This window comes from Triticum aestivum, chromosome 5D (genome assembly GCF_018294505.1).
Source record: "Triticum aestivum cultivar Chinese Spring chromosome 5D, IWGSC CS RefSeq v2.1, whole genome shotgun sequence".
Lineage (NCBI taxonomy): Eukaryota > Viridiplantae > Streptophyta > Magnoliopsida > Poales > Poaceae > Triticum > Triticum aestivum.
In genome coordinates this window covers 508361614-508381315 of record NC_057808.1, presented here as the reverse complement: position 1 = coordinate 508381315, position 19702 = coordinate 508361614, and the positions used below count along the sequence as shown (strand labels likewise).

Here is a 19702-nt window from a genome sequence, read left to right as displayed (position 1 = left end):
CGTCTCCGGGGTGTGGCCCCCCTCACGGACGGCGATGACACAGTAGTAGACGTTCTGCGGCAACGGAACCACGTTAAACATTTTCAAAATCCTCAAAAACCTAACAGAAAAAAGTTACGGGGCTTTCAAGATCTAGAGGCAAAAAAATTCAAACTTACTAGTAACAGAAAAAAATATAGTTTCAAATTTTATATTTGGAAAAAATGTGGTGCAGTCTGGTCAAACTGTGGTCAAACAATGGTCAAACTAATTATTTAGAATAGTGTTACTAAATGATATTTCAATTTTTTTGAATTTTGGTCAACTGTGGTCAAACAGTGGTCAAACTGTGGTCAAACTAATTATTCAAGAAATATTAGTGTTACTAAATAATTATTGCTTTTTTAAAACAATAGTTTCAAACTCAAACAGTGAAATGTGTCACTTCATGCTCAAGCAAAATTCCTGAGGGTTAATAGGATTGACGTCTTACTATTGTCAGGAAAACAACAAGTGTAGACTTAGAAACGAGGGAGAATAGAACCCGCAAGTTAAGCGTGCTCAGGCTAGGGGAGTGGGAGAATGGGTGACCGTTCGGGAAGTTAGATGATTTGGAATGATGAGGGGTGATTAGAGATTAGAGGATAAACTGAGCAGTGATGAGGGGTGGTGATTAGAGATTAGAGGTTAAAATAATTCAGAAATTTGAAAATAAAAAAAAATCAAAAAAAATTTCAAAAAAAATATATGCCGTAGGAATAGCTCTGCCGCTAGGAGGCACCAGGGGACGACACGTGGCACGGCTATGCCTACGGCAAAGCTCTCCCGCCAGGAGGCACCAGGGGACGACACGTGCCACAGCTACGGCTTTGCCGTAGGCATAGCCCTGCCACCAGGAGGCACCAGGGAGTGCCACGTGGCAGAGGTATGCCGACAGCCAAGCCGTCGGCATACCTCTACCACGTGGCATTCCGTGAATCGTTAGCGCTTTTGACGGCGCCGTCCGTTGCCGTCAGGCAAAAAACACTGCCGACGGCTAAACTATGCCGACGGCTGACGCCCGGCCGTCGGCATAGGCCCTATGCCGACGGCTGTACTATGCCAACGGTCTGACAAGACTACGCTGACGTGATCTACGCCGACGGCAGCCGTAGGCATAGGTCTATGCCGACGGCAAAGGACCTATGCCGACGGCCCTGGGCATGTGCTCATAATTTAAGACAGGAGATACAGGAAAATTATTTTGGTAAAAATATTGTAGCATGTGCTCATAATTTAAGACAGGAGATACAGGAAAATTATTTCAGCTGTGTCTTGGCACCTGGCAAGGCTCCATTTATGCCTCAACTCACTAACTCTGTCACCAAAGCTTTGAATTATCAACTTATGATGCCTTCATCGCAATCTGGGTCATGAGAAAGAATTTGCCAAATACATAACCAGATACTCCCTCCCGTCCGGAAATACTTGCAGGAGTCTCTTGACAAGTATTTTCGGATGGAGGGGGTATTTGCAGAGACATTATTTTAATTCTGTCTTGGCATTTGGCAAGGCTCCATTCCTGAACTTTGTCTCAAAGCTTGGAAAGCTTATGATGCCTGCATTGCAATTTGGGCCTTGAGAAAAGAATGGACCTGGTACATAATCAGTTTATCTGTCAGAAAAAGAAAAAAAAAGCAGATGTTTGCAAATGGAAGGAAGTGAGGCTGCTCGGTAAATTATACAGTTGTGTTTGAACCACATGTGCCAGGACAACTCCGAGTATGCGCATGACAATCACGTCGAAATTGTGTACCATGCTTGCCTAGATTTAGCCGTGTGTGTTGTTCAACGTGTGCTTGGCTGACCAATAACCAAAGATTTTGTGTTTGCAAACTAACCAAAGGTTCCTGTAATTTTCCATATCTTGCTAGACATACATCAACATATTTAGTTGTGCAAGAGGAAACTAACCTCACTTATTACTAGGAGTACTGCATAGTATCCCAGCAATATTTTTTATGCAACTCCATTTCTCAGCGCCACTTCATCATCAGCTGCCTAGTATGCATCTTCCTGCATTGTTTATTTCCATCAGTGTTTATTTACACAAAAAGATAACTGCAACATGTTTATTACTCCCATGCCTACATGAGTAGATTAGTTGAGAGAAGCTGAGTATTCTAAAGATAAATTAGAGGCAGTGCACCCATTAGTACTCCTAGGTGACACATTCATAGTTCAACGTATGATTTCATTCAATAGAATCAGTCTTCAACGAGAGGCATGCTCTATTCTTTAATCAGCGGATCAATAAAAATCACCATGTTCTTTAATCGGAAGATTATAATATAATCAACCATGGCAGGCTCTGTTCTGCCGGAAAGAAAACTAAGAGGAAAGAAGCAAGAACCTACAGGGTCATGGACTAAACTGGATTCAGGTTGGTGCAAACTGAATTTTGATGGCAGGGTGCAAACTAAATTTTGATTCAAGTGCAACATGCACAAGTGACCAATCACAGTCAAAAAAGCATTGGCAGCCACACACAGCACAATACACAAAACTTTTCCTGCACATTAGTTTTCCTACACATTGGCACAATACTCCTCGAGTGAATTATTGATCTGTCATAAATAATGATCACAAGATAGCTTCAGTACTCTAAATAAATTGATCTGTCAGGATTATTACTCTAGAAAAATTCATGATTGTTCATCTACTCCACCAGATAACTTCTAGACCAATTGGTCAATGCCAATTGCACTGATCATGAACCAATCATGCTAATGGCATGAACATAATCTTGCATATTTTACTCCTAAATTACTCCACACATTTTATCATGCTAATGCCTGTTTACAAACACTACCGGCCAACAAGAAACATACGCGAGCCAGATTTCTCCCAGCAAGCAGGGCAGGAAGAAACACATTTTATCATGCTAATGGCATAACAGCAAGTAGGCATCTATCCAATTAATTGAGTTACAGTAGAAGGAGGAGGATGATGAAGTTTAATTAGCAGAGTACGTACGCAAGTGGACTTATCCCAGAGGGGGTACGCGCAGGAGGAGCAGGTTGTCCAGTGCACAGCATGTTCCGTAGTCCAAGGATTACCATCAGTCCTACATATAAGAACAATAATAGTTTAGGATATAGCTCTATAACAATTGCATGTTAAAAAATTAAGAGACTCGCTAGGAATCCAACCGGTGAAACTGTTATTTGCAATATTCCAACAGGTAAGCGAGATATGAGATGATAATGCATATGTATATAAATAATAAAGCATAAATGAATGACATGTTGATTACTTACAGATCGGAAAGGGGGAGATTGGCTAAGACATTGATATCACGAGTTAACTGATTGTTCTACAAATATCTGAGAAACACAGGACATGGCACTCATATGTCTAACAGATAAAGTGTAAATCCATTTCTTACAAAGCCACAACTAGACTGCATCCCTGAAGACGATATGTTCTTCACATATTCCTGAAAGTACAATGTATGATACAAATGAAATTCGAACGGAAAGAGCCAACTATGAAGGCAATAGATGTTTACAAACAAAGTTTCATGGCATAGGAATACCACTCTGTAGGGGATTGCTCTCCTTGTGCAGGACTCAAATTTCTCATCAAGGTATTCCTGCATTTAACTAACACATGTGAGAACGCTGAAGAACAGAGGACGGGTAAATAAGGAAAAAATATGCAGATTTTACTACTATTATTCAGGAAATGACTGCATAGTGGGTGCATCCCCAGTTCCTCACCTTAGTATAGTGGGTTTCCAAGTCTACATGAGCTCTTTCCTTTGGAGTTTTTACCCTCGAGAAGCGGAATGCAAGAGAGACCATCTGCCTGTCTACCTGAAAAATGGACAAAGTAAATGATGAGAACTACAATGAGAATATGTACCAATCTTAGGAAAGGACATTGATAGAACTTATGGTCTGAGGCGCCCAAATTTAAGAAAAAGTTTTCCAAAAATCAGGACGAGAAAATTTCGTTTGTTTTATTTGTTAATAAAAGCTTAAATTGAGTTTTCATAAAGTTAGTGGATTTAATTTGAACTAATGTCAACTTAAATTAAATTTGTGTTTTGATCTTTTGTTTTAACTGGTTTTTAAATTTGTCTTCGGCATATTTAAATATGCGAGTCTACACTTTCTTGGCTATCTCAGTTCATTTGATATGTATTCGAGCTTTTAATTTCTTTCTAGATTTTCTTTTTCTTGTTGTCATACTCTGTACAGAATTCCTACCCAGCATCTTCTCTCTTCCGTGTGTGCGCATCCTACATTTTTCCTCCCAACCGAATTGGGCCAAACCCATATCTCTCTTTTGTTTTTATTTTGTTTTTCTCTGTTTCCTACCCAACCACTCCTTCTCTATATTTTTTCTTCCCCATGGGCCTGGCCGAAGTGGCCCATCTCTCCCAACCAACGAACCCCTCTCCTCCTTGTACGTTCACAACTCACAGAAGATGAAATCTCAACAGCCACCTACGTGCACACATAGAAACTCTGCACGTTCCTTTAATTCCTCCTCCCTTCCTATTCCTCTCACGCCTCCTCTTCTTTCCTTCCTCTGTACGTTCACAATCTACAGAGACTAGAAACCTAACGTACAGAAGAGAAACAGCCCCTCCTCTAACTTCCCTTAAATCTCATTCCTTTCCAAAACTGCAGGCACCATGCTATGCGCCTCCACCTCCTTTTCCAATTCTCGTGACACCCAGCCTTCTCCCTTCCTCTCTGTCTCCAGAAACTCTGTCCAAAGAATGATGCACCATGGACACCAATGCTCCATCCCGTTGATGCAGGCCCTCCCCATCCATGCCCTTGCGCCAGAAGGTTCCCCTCGACACCATGATTCCATTCAGGGAAGAAGGAACGCGATCCGTCAAGCACACACGAAGAATTCTGCATGTCCGCGTACACTGTTCATCAAGTTCGTCGCACTGTTCCATCAAACTCGGTGAGCCTCTATCAAATTCCTTTTGCATGCGTACTTGTCATCACCTAGTGTATCCCGTAGACATCATGATTCAACCTATCTCCGTCGTTGGCCGCGTGTGTCCAAAACCGAAATCGATTCGATGGCATAGGCATAATTCTTTAGTTTTGTTCATCATATGAATTTGAGCCTAATAGATAAAATTCTCCATATGACCGTAGAAATCCAGTGATGGGGTTAGATTGTGGGTTCTATCTTGTGATCGGTAGAAGAGATATAATCTTAGTCGTTTTTTTTTGTATGGAATCCAAATAGGTTTTGTGTTGGTAAAACTTTTCTATTGGTATGTTATTTCTATGTCTCTCGTTATGCCTAGGAGTATCAAATGGTTTACTCGATTGATTTGAAGGTGCGTTTTATTTTTTTTGTAGCATTTCGTGTAGATAACTTTGTGCATCATCTAAAAGTATGATATGCCTTTCTATTAGTTCCTTCGAGTTATTACCTTGTGTAGGAGTTGATTGGTACATTAGTTATCATCCCTCATACATGATTGGCGCGTGTTATTATTTTAATTAGATTTGGAGCATTATTTGTGTAATCTTATTATCATTATTTTGGTTATGTTTGATACTTATTGTTTGCGAGCGTACAATATTTGGTGAACGCTCGACATGGTTATATTTATGTGGAATTATTCTAAACTTTGCTTTATGTATCGAATAATGGAATATTTCATGTTTTGATTATTTCTTTTGTTTAGCATGAATATATCTTAGATATATTTTCTATATTCATTTACATCCATGTAGCATGTGTGTTTTATATATTCAAAATCATGTCAATCTATTATTTTGTTGTTTAGTTTCTTTATAGTAGTTGTCTTGAATTGGCATGTTAACTTAGAACATAGCCATGGTTGTGATGAATTACTTGTTGTAGGCACTCTATTATCATTTTAATTATCTATCGCATCATGCGTGGTTCAAGATCACTTTCTCACTTTCCTAAGTTGTGTGACATGTCATGTTTTATGTGTTATTTTAGTAGCAACTTTTGAGTAATTGTTAACGCGATTTTGTAGATGTTTATTGTTTAGTATTGCATGGATAGTTGCTTTATGTCATTGTTATATTTGCATTCTATATAGAATTTATTCGTTGTGACATAGAGTTCAGTTTATTGTTTCTTGGTAATTAGCAAACGTGTTATATTTACCTAGGATAGTAGCTATGCATGCTTAGTTGATTGACATGTCATATTAATATTTACTCAAGTAGAAGGCATATTTGGTTGTATGCCTACCATGTGTTATATCATTGGTAGTTTGTACCTTATGTTCATACATTTGGTTAATGTTTACTTGGTAGATATATCATAGTGATTTGTTGATACCATACATTCTTTTATTTAGGAATTTCTTGCCTTATCAATACCATGTCATGATGATCGATTGTATAACTTGATTGCATAACGCGTGTGTGTACCAATCTGTGTGTTGTATGATGCTTAGTTGTGTACCTTTTATATATTTGCAAGTGTATGATGACTACATAGAAATGCATGTCATCTTGTTATTCATGCTTCTATAACACATGTTGATTTGGTTGATGAGATGATCTAGTTGTATACTTTCCTATGTGCTTAGTATGCTTCCATGTTCTCATTTATCATAACTAGCATGGTAGTGTTGTATGCTAACGTCGTGCTTGATCTTTAGGTCACTTGTTATCAACTAGATTATCTCATAGTTACACGTTGCATTTTATTAGTAGCATATTTTGGTATCTCGTGTCATGATCATCCATGCTTAGCATCATATCTTGTTTAGCTTACTGTTGCATTTGTGGTATGCCTAAGTCTAGACATCAAGTCATGCTAGTTATCTTTCATGTGTTATTATATTCCATGTGTTATAGTTGTACTTGTGTTGCTCATATATGTTAGTGTTATGAGTGTTTGGCACATGTTGCGTTAGCTCATCACATGATTAGGATAGTTCACCTTTCAATAGTTGAGTTGTGTCTTTCTCATATGCTTAGTGCACATTGTTGCTTTGTTGTTAATCATGTTGTGGTAATATTTTTGCTAGAGGTCATTTGGATATTAGTTGTTTCCTTTATTATAAAGAGTGTCCTAGTTTAGTATCTTCTCATGGTCACTCATATGTTTAATGCTTTTGTTATTAGATAAGACCTCTTCACGATTCTATACTCACATGCCTTGTATGATGTGTCTGGTTATTTAATTTTCCAATTATTTTTTGATAGCATTGGTTTGTCTTTTGTCATAGAAATGCTTGCTAATAGTTGTTATGATTGGTGTTTAGTCTTTGCTTATTGTTAACCATTATAAAATATTTGGATACATCCAAATATTTACTTGTGGTTGATTATTAATCTTAATCATATCATGCCTGGATAGTAGTTCACTCTTTTGTTCCATGTCTTGTATAGTTTCTTGTTAATTGTTTGACAAATGACTTGGTTTGTTATAATAGAATTGATCCTATTTCATATTAATAATGTTATAGGGTTAGACCTAGGTCAATTCGATTCATGTTGTTGAGTGATGTTTGATTGCTTAACTAGTATGGTTTGTAATGTTTGTTCGTTTGTCTTACGGAACTATTGCCTTTCGAATTATTATATAGTTGATGTATATGCTTGACTACTATTGACCATTATAAATATTTAGATTCTATCTAAATATCTATTTGTGGTTAACTATTACCTTCATCATGTCATGTTGTAATTGTGTGGTTAAATGCATAGGATGGTTCCTTTTCATGTGTGTTGATGCCATTGTGTTTGTTAGATCGTAGTTTCCTATATAGTTTGTCGAGATGTGTAGTGGGCACTAACAGTGTTTAATTGCATATTCGTATTGGAACGTTAGTCTTGATCGCCAAGTATTTCTTAGCTGTGTCAACCTCAACCATGTCACTTCAATGAATCCTTTCTCTTACATCCTAATCAACCTCATTTCGAAGTCTCCATCTTGATCAATATCTTGCTGTCCATCCAATTTTAAATTGTTTTGGATGTTATTTGGATTTACTTTTGCTTTAGTATTTATTGTTTGTCTTTTGCTATCGTTCCGACGAGTAGGGGAGTGACGATATCGATGTTGGACATGGACAGAACAAATTAGTGAAGGACTCAACAACGAAGGCATGCCTTCTTCTTTGATCATACTTATCCTACGGTTTACAAAATTGCATTGAGTTTTATTGTTTCTATGTGCATGCTATTTTAATTCTCGTAGCTAGCGTGTCAATTGACACATTACCTTGATCCGCTTGTCGCCTATTCACTTGACACCTGAGTAGAATTATAGTATTCTTGTAGAGTAGAAATGCTTAGCCATGCTTATTACCCTATAGGTGCTTTGTTGAATGACCTCTGAGTCATTGACAGTTGAAACTTACCGCTGAGCTAGGCCAGATGGCCTTATTGATATCCTCTACTGTCTTCTACTCTGGGTGAAACTTACCATCTGAATACTGGCGCGGGCGACAGTTGAATCAAGGATTGAAGGAGCGATTGGCTGCCCTTCACGAGTTGAAGGGGGCAATCAGTCGTCCGTGCCGCTTAAGGCCTAATAAGTCTTGGATTTGAAGATTGTGATAACAGTACAACCATATGCTATATGGGCACTGGCTTGGTCAAGTAAGCTAGTCAGCCTTAGGTGTCGATGTCGCCGTACCGCAGATGGGATAGCTGCCTTGCGAGGGGTATCCTCGGCACAGATGGGGGGACCGGTTTGAGGACGTACTCTCAGTTCCGTGCGCCAGACCCGGTGGGCATGTCACATCTTTGGGGGATCTAGTCTAAAGACCTCGTCACAATCTCCCTGCCGGTATACCAGATCGTGTACTACGCTAGCGACGGCTAGTGGCAACAAGTCGGGATTGTGTCGTGTGGGTAAAGTGTACAACCTCTGCAGAGTGTAAAACTATTCGAATAGCCGTGTCCACGGTCATGGACGGCACATGAATCTTTCTTGACATACAGTCTTGCTTATTCCCTCTTTTCCCTTTTCTTGGAACCTATGAAGAGTGTGAGTTGATCGAGGATTCTCACTTTGATGAAAGTTATTCTGGAGATAAAACTTGTTTTCATCAAAAACTGCTTTTATCCAACTGCTATATTCTTTCAAACAAAATTAGCTTTTATGCAAATGAGCCATACAACCTTCCTTTGAAGCCACATGTAGCTATTAGGACCTTCCCCGAGGGAGGCATGTTGAGTATGTAATGTACTCATGGCAAAAAATTTGTTGCCAACAGAGTTCCATGAAGACGAAGGTGATGACTACGACTACTATGGCGATCCGTAGAAATGAGGTCACGTGGACTACATCGACTGCCTGTGGCTGAGATGGAGTCGCTATGCATTGTACTTTCCGCTGTTTTCTGAATGTAATAAATGTCATGAGACAGTTCAGTAGGTATGTCTTGTGAAAAATATACTACTTGTAATGCTTTTACGCATTGTGCAATGATACCATTTTGCTGTGTTGTCAACAATGATCCTGGGGTTGACAAATATACACAGGAGGGTCTGGAAGTTAAATCCGGGTTCTCACACATATTCTATGCACTTTACAGTAGTACAAAGGACAGAGTAAATATGCTATTGAGGGGTACAAGTTGCTGCTGTTAGCAGTCACAGGTTGAAAATAAGCACTGATATTTTTATTTTGGTTATTGCTTCGAAAAAAAAACTAAGGACAGCATCTTCTGTCAGTTGGGTTAAAGATTTGAATATGTATAATCACAGAAGAAATGGTTCGATGCTGAACATCTACAGATAATTTAAATAATTTGAGTTCAATTTTACACAATCCACTGAAAACACAATTTTAGAACAAAAGCTAATGTAGCTACTTGTCTTTTTCACTCATCTATTTCCATGAATTAGTGAAGAATTGGCTATCGGGAATAGGGCTTAAGTGTACTCTCATTTCAGAGATGTGGTTGCATTATTGTAATATATTCAGTTTTAGTTAACTGTGAGAATGTGCATGCTGATAGTTAAAGTTAGTGAGCAGCACAAGTACTTCACATTCAGTCTTGAATCAAAGGAAATTTCATCATATTTGAAACGATAAAAAAGATGTTACACTTTTTCTAGGAAAAGATGTATGTTAGTTATGAGATGTTTGAAAGTAGCAAAACATGGATTATCAAGCCTTCAGGGCCAAATGGAAGTGATTAAAAGATAAAACCTTTGCAAGTAGAGCTTTCTCTGTTCCCCAAACAGTATGACTCCCTTGGGAGGCCTGAATCCAATGTCCTCGTATAGTTTGATCTCTTGAATTTGAGCATCTAAACCACCAACGTCAGCACAAGACTCCAAAGGTGCCATTTCAATTTTCATGGTAGAAAGAATAGGATCAACTTCATCTTGCAAAATTCCGACCACCGAGAGAACCTGAGAAAAAGACAGATAAAGCTCAACAAATAAATACTGCGATGCAGGATTGAAATTCATCACATCAAACAGATACTCCGATGGCCTAATCTAACCAGTCCTCTCTCAGAGTATGTACATAAATAAATAAACCAGAAAAAGAATATTGAGAGCTGAAGACTTGAATGCAGATTTTGAAGAAAAAAGCGCTAAACCACAACAAAATAGAGTAAGACATGTTTCAGGCATGAACAAGATGCTGGCCTAATTAATCTAACCAGTCCTCTCTAGTTGGGTAGAGATGCCTCATAATTTGCTGAACTCCTCCAGTTTAGGTACTATAGAAAGAAAAGGAAAATGGAACTAGCTCCCCACTTCCCCAAGCAGTTGTGATGGACTTGAACGACGTATCGAGCAACTCTGAGCACATGTTAAAACAGTTTCAAATATTGACAACAATTATGCAATGCACAAATTTACACCATACGCAACAAAGATGCATCCATACTTGCTGATTCTGATCTGATGGAGTAGCAAAAAGAAGGAAGCATGATGGTGATGGTGTAGCACAAATACAAATACAAATACGCATGATGGTGCAGGGAAAAAAGAGTAATAAGGAGTAAAGGATGTGGGTGACCTTGATGACGACGGACGGCGGTGAGGAAAGTTGCTGGAGCGGCGGGCGTACTGCTCCAAGAATTTGTCCGGGCCTTCTCGGGCTGCTACAGATGGTCGCCGGGACGCCGAGCCGCTAGGGTTTCGCGGAAGCGCAGCCGGAGAGGGAGTCCACGGTATGCGATGCCCTTGGCGGCTCGCGTCGGCGCCGTCACAGGATCCGGCACCGCCACCACCGGATTAAGCCGGAATTACTCCTCACGTCGAAAAAAATCGATCTTTTCAAGGGAGTACGGGACGGGGATGGCTGTCCGCCTCGGAGATGGTCGCCGGGACGCGGAGCCGCTAGGGTTTCGCGGAAGCGCAGCCGGAGAGGGGGTCCACGGCATGCGTTGCCCTTGGTGGCTCGCGTCGGCGCCGTCGCAGGATCCGGCATCGCCACCACCGGATCTAGGCCGGAATTACTCCTCCCGTCGAAAAAAACGATCTTTTCCAAGGGAGTACAGGACGGGGATGGCGGAGCTTTGATCGTCGCAGCGGGGGCGGCAGAGCTTCGACAGGGGGAAGGGGACGGGGACGGGGGCTGCGGCGAGGAGAGAGGAATCAGGGGCGGAGGACGTCGCGACGCGAGGAGGTAATTGCGGGGCAGTAGTATTTTTTTTCATTGCTTTTCTGGATGGACAAAAAAAAAAATCATTGAATCGAACTCTGGTTGCAGGGTGCACATACGCTACCCTGACCACTGCGCCAGAGCGCCTTTCTCGTGTACTATCCTTAAATATGTCTTATACTGTCCCGTATTTTGGGGTTCCCATCCGCCACCTGGCCGACGAGAGGAAAGGGGTGGCAAAGCAGGAGGGAGGGCGCCCCGTGAAAATGGACGAAACTGACCCTTCTTTAAAACTTCAGCACGAATGACTTCAATCTGAAAAATATTTCTCAAAATTAGCCCTTTTGCATGGCGCCCCAGCTCTGGGCGTCATGCAAAAAGGGACCGGTTTAGAAAATATTTTCAGATTGGGGTCATTTTGTGTTGAAGTTTCAAAAAGAGGCTAGTTCCGTCGCCCCATGCCCATGGAAGGTGATAATGTCAAGGGTGACAACATGGATTCAAAGCCATCTCACCGGCCAGGAGTATGTCAATGGCCGCTACCGCCAGAGATGCCTCCAGGGGCTTTGACGATGAGATCTGTGATGTTGATGGAAGTCAACAAAAACAACCTAGATCATGGTTGACGTGGTTACAGTCGGTCTCCATCAGCTCCTAAGCAGTGGTGGCAAATTGCTCCCACTTCCACGGTTCCACCTCCTGCTTTCGCTATCCATCTCTTTGATGTGGTGACAGTACAAGTCAATAGTCAACACTCCATGTTTTGTTGACTTGGCCGGCACTCCACATTAGCAAAACCACTGTCGATGTATCCAAGGGTGATATCGCTGGTATTGCAAAGCTTAGGGGTTGCATGCCCGGTTTTAAAGTTCTGGGGGTGAAGTAGTCGATTCACGAAACTTCAGAGGGGTATGTGGACTTTTCTCATTAGGCGACGTGTTGCTCTCCATTGCGTTTCTTGTATTCCTATAATACCAGTTAGCATGATCGATCAATTGTGTGCTTGCGCATGTACGATCCCATCACCACACTCAAGCAGATCGACCATTCGGTCAACGAGGATGCGTTTGGTAACCCGCATATATCTCAGCCAGATCCGTGCGGGAAGAAAATGACATGTTTGGTTACCCGCATTCATTGTTATGCCTGCATAACACGAACATTAAAGCACATCCGGGCCTGCATCCAGAGGAACGCTCAAATCAGCCGTTTTTGTGGAGCCAGGCCCGAGCGGTGCAACCTGTTGGGAAACGTAGCATGCAATTTCAAAAAAATTCCTACGCTCATGCAAGATCTATCTAGGAGATGCATAACAACGAGAAGGGGGAGTGTATCCACATACCCTCGTAGACCAAAAGCGGAAGCGTTTGACAACGCGGTTGATGTAGTCGAACTTCTTGTCATTCCGACCATCAAGCACCGAACGTACGGCACCTCCGAGTTCTGCACACGTTCAGCTCGATGACGTCCCTCGAACTCTTGATCTAGCAAAGTGTCGAGGGAGAGTTCCGTCAGCACGACGGGTGGTGATGGTGAAGTGATCCGCGCAGGGCTTCGCCTAAGCACTACGTGAATATGACCGGAGGCGTAAACTGTGGAGGGGGGCGCCGCACACGACTAACAATGTTTGTTGTGTGCTCTAGCGGTGCTCCCTTCATATATATAGGTTGGAGGGGAGGAGAGGCAGCCAAGGGGGCGCCCCAAGTAGGAGGAATCCTACTTGGGCACCTCCCAACTCGGCCTCCCCCTTTCCTATTCCTATTTGGGGTAGGAAGGGAAGAGGGGGAAGGGGGAATCCTATTCCCTTTTTCCTTTCCTCCTTCCCCTTTCCTTCTCCAATTTGGCCAGCCCATATGGGGGGCGCACCAGCTCCTTTGATGCTGGTGTGTTTCCCCTCTTGGCCCATAAGGCCCATATTGTTTGCCGGGGGTAGCCCGGAACCCCTTCCGGTTACCCGATACGTACCCGGTAACCCCAGAACACTTCCGGTGTCCGAATACTATCATCCTATATATGAATCTTTACCTCTCGACCATTTCGAAACTCCTCGTCATGTCCGTGATCTCATCCAAGACATCAAACAACATTCGGTCACCAAATCACATAACTCATATAATACAAATCGTCATCGAACGTTAAGCGTGCGGACCCTACGGGTTCGAGAACTATGTAGACATGACCGAGACACCTCTCCGGTCGATAACCAATAGCGGAACCTCGATGCTCATTTTGGCTCCCACATATTCTATGAAGATCTTTATCGGTCGAACCGTTATGACAACATGTGTTATTCCCTTTGTCATCGGTATGTTACTTGCCCAAGATTCCATCGTCGGTATCTTCATACCTAGTTCAATCTCGTTACCGGCAAGTCTCTTTACTCGTTCCGTAATGCATCATCCCATAACTAACTCATTAGTTACATTGCTTGCAAGACTTATTATGATGTGCATTACCGAGAGGGCCCAGAGATACCTCTCCGATACTCGGAGTGACAAATCCTAATCTCGATCTATGCCAACCCAACAAATACCTTCAGAGATACAGGTAGAGCATCTTTATAATCACCCAGTTACGTTGTGACGTTTGATAGCACACAATGTATTCCTCCGGTATCCGGGAGTTGCATAATCTCATAGTCAAAGGAATATGTATAAGTCATGATGAAGAAAGCAATAGCAATAAAACTTAACGATCACTATGCTAAGCTAACGGATGGGACTTATCCATCACATCATTCTCCTAATGATGTGTTCCCGTTCACCAAATGACAACACATGTCTATGGTTAGGAAACTTAACCATCTTTGATTAACGAGCTAGTCTAGTAGAGGCTTACTAGGGACACTGTGTTTTGTCTATGTATCCACACATGTATCAAGTTTCCTGTTAATACAATTCTAGCATGAATAATAAACATTTATCATGATATAAGGAAATATAAAATAACAACTTTATTATTGCCTCTAGGGCATATTTCCTTCAGTCTACCACTTGCAGTAGAGTCAATAATCTAGTTCACATCGCCATGTGATTTAACACCAATAGTTCACATTTTTATGCGATTAACACCTATAGTTCACATCGCCATGTGAACAACGCCCAAAGGGTTTACTAGAGTCAATAATCTAGTTCACATCGCTATGTGATTAACATGTTGGAAATATGCCCTAGAGGCAATAATAAATGGTTATTATTATATTTCTTTGTTCATGGTAATTGTTTGTTATTCATGCTATAATTGTATTGTCCGGAAATCGTAATACATGTGTGAATACATAGACCACAACCTGTCCCTAGTAAGCCTCTAGTTGACTAGCTCGTTGATCAACAGATAGTCATGGTTTGCTGACTATGGACATTGGATGTCATTGAGAACGGGATCACATCATTAGGAGAATGATGTGATGGACAAGACCCAATCCTAAGCATAGCATAAAAGATCGTGTAGTTTCGTTTGCTAGAGCTTTTCCAATGTCAAGTATCTTTTCCTTAGACCATGAGATCGTGCAACTCCCGGATACCGTAGGAGTGCTTTGGGTGTGCCAAACGTCACAACGTAACTGGGTGACTATAAAGGTGCACTACGGGTATCTCTGAAAGTGTTTGTTGGGTTGGCACGGATCGAGACTGGGATTTGTCACTCCGTGTGACGGAGAGGTATCTCTGGGCCCACTCGGTAATGCATCATCATAATGAGCTCAATGTGACTAAGGCGTTAGTCGCGGGATCATGCATTGCGGTACGAGTAAAGAGACTTGCCGGTAACGAGATTGAACAAGGTATTGGGATACCGACGATCGAATCTCGGGCAAGTAACATACCGATTGACAAAGGGAATTGCATACGGATTGATTGAATCCTTGACACCGTGGTTCATCCGATGAGATCATCGTGGAACATGTGGGAGCCAACATGGGTATCCAGATCCCGCTGTTGGTTATTGTCCGGAGAGGCGTCTCGGTCATGTCTGCATGTCTCCCGAACCCGTAGGGTCTACACACTTAAGGTCCGGTGACGCTAGGGTTGTAGAGATATATGTATGCGGAAACCCGAAAGTTGTTCGGAGTCCCGGATGAGATCCCGGACGTCACGAGAGGTTCCGGAATGGCCCGGAGGTGAAGAATTATATATAGTAAGTCATGTTTCGGCCACCGGGAAAGTTTCGGGGGTTACCGGTATTGTACCGGGACCACCGGAAGGGTCCCGGGGGTCCACCGGGTGGGGCCACCTATCCCGGAGGGCCCCGTGGGCTGAAAGTGGAAGGGAACCAGCCCTTAGTGGGCTGGGGCGCCCCCCTTGGGCCTCCCCCCATGCGCCTAGGGTTGGGAACCCTGGGGGGGGGGAGCTTCCCCCTTGCCTTGGGGGGCAAGGCACCCCTTCCCCCCCACTTGGCCGCCGCCCCCCTTGGAGATCTGATCTCCCAAGGGCTGGCGCCCCCCAGGGGTCCTATAAATAGTGGGGGGAGGGAGGGCAGCAACCTACAGCCTTGGGCGCCTCCCTCCTCCCCTGCAGCACCTCTCTCTCTCGCAGAAGCTCGGCGAAGCCCTGCCGGAGACCCGCTACATCCACCACCACGCCGTCGTGCTGTTGGATCTCCATCAACCTCTCCTCCCCCCTTGCTGGATCAAGAAGGAGGAGACGTCGCTGCACCGTACGTGTGTTGAACGCGGAGGTGCCGTCCGTTCGGCACTCGGTCATCGGTGATTTGGATCACGGCGAGTACGACTCCGTCATCCACGTTCATTGGAACGCTTCCGCTCGCGATCTACAAGGGTATGTAGATGCACTCCTTTCCCCTCGTTGCTAGTAGACTCCATAGATGCATCTTGGTGAGCGTAGGAAAATTTTAAATTATGCTACGATTCCCAACATAACACCCAAAGAGTACTAAGGTGTGATCATGTTTTTCTTGTGAGAGAAGTTTAGTCAACGGGTCTGCCACATTCAGATTCGTATGTATTTTTCAAATCTCTATGTCTACAATGCTCTGCATGGAGCTACTCTAGCTAATTGCTCCCACTTTCAATATGTATCCAGATTAAGACTCAGATCATCCGGATCAGTGTCAAAGCTTGCATCGATGTAACCCTTTACCACGATCTCTTTGTCACCTCCATAACCGAGAAATATTTCCTTAGTACTCTTAGGTAACTAGGGATAACTTTGACCGTTGTCCGGCGATCCATTCCTGGATCACTACCGTACCCCTTTGCCAAACTCATGGCAAGGTACACAATAGGTCTGGTACACAACATAGCATACTTTATAGAACCTATGGCTGAGGCATAGGGAATGACTTTCATTCTCTTTCTGTTTTCTGCCGTGGTCTGGTTTTTTGTCTTACTCAACTTTACACCTTGCAACACGAGCAAGAACTCCTTCTTTGACTGTTCCATTTTGAACTACTTCAAAATCTTGTCAAGGTATGTACTCATTGAAAAAAATTATCAAGCGTCTTGATCTATCTCTATAGATCTTGATGTCCAATATGTAAGCAGCTTCACCGAGGTCTTTCTTTGAAAAACTCCTTTCAAACACTCCTTTATGCTTTCTAGAAAATTCTACATCATTTCCGATCAACAATATGTCATTCACATATACTTATCAGAAAGGCTATAGTACTCCCACTCACGTTCTTGTAAATACAGGCTTCACCGCAAGTGTGCATACAACTATATGCTTTGATCAACTCATCAAAACGTACATTCCAACTCTGAGATGCTTGCACCAGTCCATAGATGGATCGTTGGAGTTTGCACACTTTGTCAGCACCTTTAGGATTGACAAAACCTTCTGGTTGCATCATATACAACTCTTCTTTAATAAATCCATTTAAGGATTGTAGTTTTGACATCCATTTGCCAGATTTCATAAAATGCGGCAATTGCTAACATGATTCGGACAGACTTAAGCATCTCTACGAGTGTGAAAATCTCATCGCAGTCAACCCCTTGAACTTGTCGAAAACCTTTCGCGACAAGTCGAGATTTGTAGATAGTAACACTACCGTCAGTGTCCGTCTTCCTCTTGAAGATCCATTTATTTTCAATGACTTGCTGATCATCGGGCAAGTTCACCAAAGTCCACACTTTGTTCTCATACATGGATCCTATCTCAGATTTCATGGCCTCAAGCCATTTATCGGAATCTGGGCTCATCATCGCTTCCTCATAGTTCATAGGTTCGTCATGGTCTAGTAACATGACTTCCAGAACAGGATTACAGTACCACTCTGGTGCGGATCGTGCTCTGGTTGACCTACGAGGTTTGGTAGTAACTTGATCTGAAGTTTCATCATCATTATCATTAGCTTCCTCTCTAGTTGGTGTAGGCATAACGGGAACGGTTTTCTGTGATGAGCTACTGTCCAATTCGAGAGAAGGTACAATTACCTTATCAAGTTCTACTTTCCTCCCACTCACTTCTTTCGAGAGAAACTCCTTCTCTAGAAAGGATCCATTCTTAGCAACAAATATCTTACCTTCGGATCTGTGATAGAAGGTGTACCCAACAGTTTCTTTTTGGGTATCCTATGAAGACGCACTTCTTAGATTTGGGTACGAGCTTATCAGGCTGAAGCTTTTCACATAAGCATCGCAACCCCAAACTTTAAGAAATGACAACTTAGGTTTCTTGCCAAACCACAGTTCATACGGTGTCGTCTCAACGGATTTAGACGGTGCCCTATTTAACGTGAATGCAGCTGTCTCTAATGCATAACCCCAAAATGTTAGTGGTAAATCGGTAAGAGACATCATAGATTGCACCATATCTAATAAAGTATGGTTACGACGTTCAGACACACCATTACGCTGTGGTGTTCCAGGTGGCGTGAGTTGTGAAACTATTCCACATTGTTTTAAATGAAGGCCAAACTCGTAACTCAAATATTCGCCTCCGCGATCAGATCGTAGAAACTTTTATTTTCTTGTTACGATGATTCTCCACTTTACTCTGATATTCTTTGAACTTTTTAAATGTTTCAGATTTGTATTTCATCAAGTAGATATACCCATATCTGCTCAAATCATCTGTGAAGGTCAGAAAATAACGATACCCGCTGATGTCTACTACACAACCTTCTTCTTGTAGATGTTGTTAGGCCTCCAAGTGCAGAGGTTTGTAGGACAGTAGCAAATTTCCCTCAAGTGGATGACCTAAGGTTTATCAATCCGTGGGAGGTGTAGGATGAAGATGGTCTCTCTCAAACAACCCTGCAACCAAATAACAAAGAGTCTCTTGTGTCCCCAACACACCCAATACAATGGTAAATTGTATATATAGGTGCACTAGTTCGGCGAAGATATGGTGATACAAGTGCAATATAGATGGTAGATATAGGTTTTTGTAATCTGAAAATATAAAAACAGCAAGGTAGCAAGCGATAAAAGTGAGCGTAAACGGTATTGCAATGCTAGGAAACAAGGCCTAGGGTTCATACTTTCACTAGCGCAAGTTCTCTCAACAATAATAACATAATTGGATCATATAACTATCCCTCAACATGCAACAAAGAGTCACTCCAAAGTCACTAATAGCGGAGAACAAACGAAGAGATTATTGTAGGGTACGAAACCACCTCAAAGTTATTCTTTCGGATCGATCTATTCAAGAGTTCGTACTAGAATAACACCTTAAGACACATATCAACCAAAACCCTAATGTCACCTAGATACTCCAATGTCACCTCAAGTATCCATGGGTATGATTATACGATATGCATCACACAATCTCAGATTCATCTATTCAACCAACACAAAGAACTTCAAAGAGTTCCCCAAAGTTTCTACTGGAGAGTCAAGACGAAAACGTGTGCCAATCCCTATGCATAAGTTCACAAGGTCACTGAACCCGCAAGTTGATCACCAAAACATACATCAAGTAGATCACGTGAATATCCCATTGTCACCACAGATAAGCACATGCAAGGCATACATCAAGTGTTCTCAAATCCTTAAAGACTCAATCCGATAGGATCACTTCAAAGGGAAAACTCATTCCATTACAAGAGAGTAGAGGGGAAGAAACATCATAAGATCCAACTATAATAGCAAAGCTCGCGATACATCAAGATCATGCCAAATCAAGAACACACGAGAGAGAGAGAGAGAGAGAGAGATCAAACACAT

The 19702-nt window shown here is 42.2% G+C and overlaps 1 long non-coding RNA gene across 2 annotated transcripts; it reads right to left on the bottom strand.

The window, feature by feature from the left end:
- Positions 1–1207: 1207 nt before the first annotated feature.
- On the bottom strand, positions 1208–11610 carry LOC123123296 (uncharacterized). Of its 2 annotated transcripts, XR_006460582.1 has the most exons (8): positions 10984–11609; positions 10159–10364; positions 3741–3836; positions 3557–3613; positions 3279–3457; positions 2995–3085; positions 1933–2034; positions 1208–1613 (listed from the first exon to the last, which is right to left on the bottom strand). It is a non-coding gene; the product is annotated as an uncharacterized lncRNA (long non-coding RNA). The 2 variants fall into 2 exon arrangements; XR_006460581.1 differs by having other exon boundaries at positions 2995–3457; positions 10984–11610.
- Between the last annotated feature and the right edge of the window lie 8092 nt (positions 11611–19702).